The 4,830-nt window shown below is 45.5% G+C and overlaps 1 non-coding gene across 1 annotated transcript; it reads left to right on the plus strand.

Moving 5' to 3' along the window:
* The first annotated feature begins 983 nt into the window (after positions 1-983).
* On the plus strand, positions 984-1,056 carry TRNAG-UCC. Its single transcript has one exon. It is a non-coding gene; the product is annotated as a tRNA-Gly (tRNA).
* The last annotated feature ends 3,774 nt before the right edge of the window (positions 1,057-4,830 follow it).

The following is a 4,830-nucleotide window of genomic DNA, read 5'->3' on the forward strand; positions in this document are numbered from 1 at the left end:
GACATTAGTGTGAGCAAACTCTGGGAGTTGGTGTTGGACAGGGAGGCCTGGCGTGCTGCAGTCCAAGGGGTCACAAAGAGTCAGACACAACTGAGCAACTGAACAGAACTGAACTGAGATGAATGGGATAGGGGAGGGGATGAGGGAGGGATATATGTTTAATTATGACTGATTCACATTACTGTACCACAGAAACCAGGACAACATTGTAAAGCAATTACCCTCCAATTTAAAAATAAACTTTAAAAAATAAATAAAATCTTTTAAAAAATTGAAATAAACTTTACGACTACTAAGCCACTGAAAGACTGTGTTATAGGCCAGGTCAGGACTTTCAGCTACTATTTCTAACAAAAATTCATCCAACTGTTGACAGGTAAGTCCACAGCAGCAACTAAAGTTCACAGTTCATAATACTGGTTCAGTAACACATGATTCAACTATATTCCACATAATTTCTGTTGATTTAAATTCTACAACGGGTAATCCTAAGGTTTAACACCCTATATTATCACAAGCTTCCCAAGTTTGTCCTTTTAAGGCCTTTTCCACTTCATGTATTTTTTTTCACCATCAATTATAACATATCTTAGCAGATTCCACTTCAGGTTGTTGTACTGAATTAGTTTTCTCAACTTTGAAAATATTTTTGCCAGTAGTTGCTACACACAGGTTGTTGTTCAGTCGCTCAGTCATGTCTGACTCTTTGCAGCCCCATGGACTGCAGCCTACCAGGCTTCCCTGTCCTTCACTATCTCCCGGAGTTTGCTCAAACTCACGTCCATTGAGTCAATGATGCCACTAACAAAGACTAATTCTTCAGTTATTTACAACTTGGCACAGACTCTTCAAATAAACTAATGTATGTCAACTCTTGTAATAGGAGTCGGGGAAAACACTCAAAACCATTTGCTTTTTTAATTGACTGTTGACGTTGTTCCTATCTCCTTAACACTTTGAGCAACTGTCATCACTGAGAGACTTCCCTGGTGGTCCAGTGGCTAGGACTCTGCACTTCCAATGCAGGGGGCCTGGGTTTGAATCCTGGTTGGGGAACTAGATCCCACATACTGCAACTAAGATCACGGTGCAGCTAAGTAACTCAGGTGTTCTGTCTTGTTTTGTTTTTAGACGGTTATCATTGAAAGCCTGGTAGTTCCAGACAAGCTTAATTTCTCCAATGATGTTTCTCCAGCTGCTGAATCAAACCTGACTGAATTAACCCACCATAGGTAACTGGCTTTCCTAGACTGGCTAACATACACCAGTCAGAAACTTACTCTGGTTGCAGCCTCATTTTCATTTTTTACTTCTGTGGAGAAAGTCTGTGATTAGATAATCAATTTAAAATTTTCTAACTTTTCTGACCATCCATTGCTTTCTTGTGAGTTAGAAGTACTTTGATGGATAACATAGTAGTCTACCAGTAGTTTACCTGGAAATGCCAACATAGATTGTATTCTTTGTAATGTGACAGCTTCCATATTGTTGTATGTTGTCACCCAACTCAGGAGGGAGATAACCCATGCTCCACCGTGCCTTAAAAGCAGTGACATTCGAAAGCCACTCTGTTTTGACATGATGGCTGGTTTGACATTGGTAATAAGCATGTGACACGGTACCCCACGCAGCACTGAAAACACTGTCGACTCACTGCTCACTGCCCCCCGCAGGCCACCAGGCAGCCGGTGAAACACCCGTGCCACGCAAGCTCACTGTGGCAACTCAGCACTCAGGCCTCCAAACAAGCAGCAACCACAGGGAATGTGCACATTTTAAAACATGGTGGTGTTTCAGTAAGACTTCATGTATAGGTACTGGAATTTAAATTTCATGTAATTTTCACATCATGAAATTCTTATTTGTTTGATGTTTTTCAACCACTTAAAATGGAAAAACCATCCTTAACTGGGTGGGTCATACCAGAGCAGAAATTGTTAGTGGCTCATCTGTGACCCCCATGGACTAGTCGCTCACCATGCTCCTCTGTCCATGGAACCCTCTAGGCAAAAGTACTGGGTGGGTCACCATTCCCTTCTCCAGGGGATCTTCCTGACCGAGGAATTGAACCTGGGTCTCTTGCATTGCAGGTAGATTCTTTATTGTCTGAGCCACCAGGGTTGATTTCCTTTAGGATGGACTGGTTGGATCTCCTTGCAGCCCAAGGGACTCTCAGGAGTCTTCTCCAACACCCCAGTTCGAAGGCCTCAGTTCTTCGGTGCTACATTGATATTAAATTAGCCCCACCAGGAGCTCCACTTCTGGCGATCACAGCAGCTGGAGGGGTTGTCCAGCTGCAGGCTGTGTTACGTGATCCCAAGAGTCAAGGTCAGTGTGGTGAGCTGGCCAGAACACGGCCTGTAAGCTGAAGGCTGTCTCGGATCAGGCGTGGCATTTTCAACAAGCTGCTTCAACTCTCCGCTTTTCTCCAGTGTGACGTGTGAGGCCGGCAGGCCTTGTTCATGTGCAGGTTCTGAGGAGGTCTGGGCCGGGCCTGAGAGTCTGCATTTCTAACAGGCAGAACGGGTTATGCTGACGCTGCCGGTCCCCCAGACGCCGCTAGCTGGCGAGGGCTACATGACCTCAATCCCCTCGGAAGCCCTAAAACATTCCAGTGCTCAAGGCAGGCATGAGTCTGTTACTTTTTGGAATATACAGGTCCCCTGGTGGCTCAGTGATCAAGAATCCGCCTGCAGTGCAGGAAGACCTGGGTTTGATCCCTGGGTCAGGAAGATCCCCTGGAGGAGGGCATGACAACCCACTCCAGTACTGTTGCCTGGAGACTCCCATGGACAGAGGAGCCTGGCGGGCTACAGGCCATGGGGTGGCAAAGAGTCAGCTGCAACTGAGCGACTAACACTGTAATAGCTTACGGAAAAACTCAAACCAAGTTTTTTGAAATGTTTGAAGTTTAGTGGTAAGATCACGAGGAACTCATCTCCCGAAAGCATTTCCTCTACCTTAAGGGAACATTAAAATCCCATCATTAGATCCATCATGAGCTCCATCCAGTCGTAACCATAGGCTCTGATGAGGTAACGTTGGCCACGTACGTATATTCTAACTAGAAGGAAAGTCTGCCTTGCGCTGCTCTGAGGGAGGGAGTATGCCCTAGGAATGCAGGGCATCAGAGGAATACAGAGTGAAGGGGGTCACAGTACGGGCCCCCTAAGCTGGCGGAGGCAGAGTCCTCAAAAACATTAATAAAGTAAGAATAAAAACAAAAAAACCAGCAGCAGTCAGCCACCCAATGCCTTTAAAACGTAGGTTATAACTAAGTTCTGAAAGCTTCCCCAGTGAAGTTGCTGTTTATGAACGTGGGACCCAATTTCTTCCTTCTCCTCTTTTCTCCCTGATCTAAGTCAAATCACTGACGGCTAAACATGTGAGATATGCCTTCAAGTGGGAAAAGGGACAAGGGGAGAAAGGCCACTAGACACGTGACGTACAGGCCGAATAATAGTGCGTGGTAAAAAATGGGTCCTTTGTATATAGTCAGGCCTCCCAAAAGCTTCCTTTATAGACAAAAATCCTTCCTAAAATATTTAAATATCATACCTTGTGTCAGAGCAGGCTACAAAACATACAACCTTCAAATTCTCAAGTAGATGTAGGTACTGTGCAGTAGCAAAATCAAGTAGGAAAGAAATGTTAACGTCCAGTTACAGACTCCAGAAATAAATAATCCTATTTAGACATTCACGGAGAACACTACTCACCCAGTTTCCCACAGGGCGCTTGTTAAATTTATATAGACGTGGACTCATTCATGCTGTGGACTCAAGCTGTCTAGTTATAAACCATATTGATTGAGCACCTCCTATATTGTGCTAAGATTCTTAGGTAGATTATCTCAGTGATGCTTGTGTAAGATCCCAGGCTGCATACTACAGCTACTTTCATTTTTTAAAACAGCGAGGTTTAGAGAAGTAGAGCAACTTGCCGAGCATTAAGAGCAAGGATGTGAAGCCAAATCTTGTCGCCACTGTGCTTCTCAAAGGCCTGTCACTCAGACCAGGCGGCTGGTGCCCTGGAGAACCCACCACCGGTCCTGCCAAGACGGCGCGAGGCTGAGCACGGCCTGGACTCACCCCTGGGAAACCACCTCGGCACACCCCCTTCTCACAAGGGACCTGAGAGCTTCCGCCAGGATGTCAGGCCACCCCCCTGTCCAAATGGGGAGGGGACAGGAAACCAAGTTTTATATACTTAATGGAAGTCTGGTTTCCTGACTTTCTCTGAGGCTTACTCATCATATTTTATAATGCAGGCTAAGTGGTGACTTTTAACTGCTCATTGACACATATTTAATTGTATAAACTCCAGTAATGAAACTATTTTTAAATGGTCTTCAATTCAGACTCCTGTTGGGTTAGCCTCATGCATCTTCAGGTCATCCTGTAAAGACACCTTAGAAACACAGACCCAGGCCCCAACTCCAACTCCCTGACTCAAATATACTGGGGCTGTGATCAACACAGGTGGTAAAGAACCCACCTGCCAAAGCAGGAGATCTAAGAGACATAGGTTCGATCCCTGGGTCAGAAAGATCCCCTGGAGGGCATGGCAACGTTCTTGCCTGGAGAACACCATGGACAGAGGAGCCTGGCGGGCTACGGTCTGTGGGATCACAAAGAGTCAGACACGACTGAGCAACTTGGCATGCATGCATGCACGCACGCACAGGTGAGTAATCAGATGTGCAGCCGGGATTAAAAGCTCCTGTTTTAAGCTGATGAGCAGGGATTTAGCAGTTTGATTAAGATCACCTAGGGTTCACCAGAATCAGTTTTCCCCCTACATCTTGCTTACAGATTTGCTGGACAATTC

The sequence above is a fragment of the Cervus elaphus genome, chromosome 19, assembly GCF_910594005.1.
Source record: "Cervus elaphus chromosome 19, mCerEla1.1, whole genome shotgun sequence".
NCBI classification, from domain to species: Eukaryota; Metazoa; Chordata; class Mammalia; order Artiodactyla; family Cervidae; genus Cervus; species Cervus elaphus.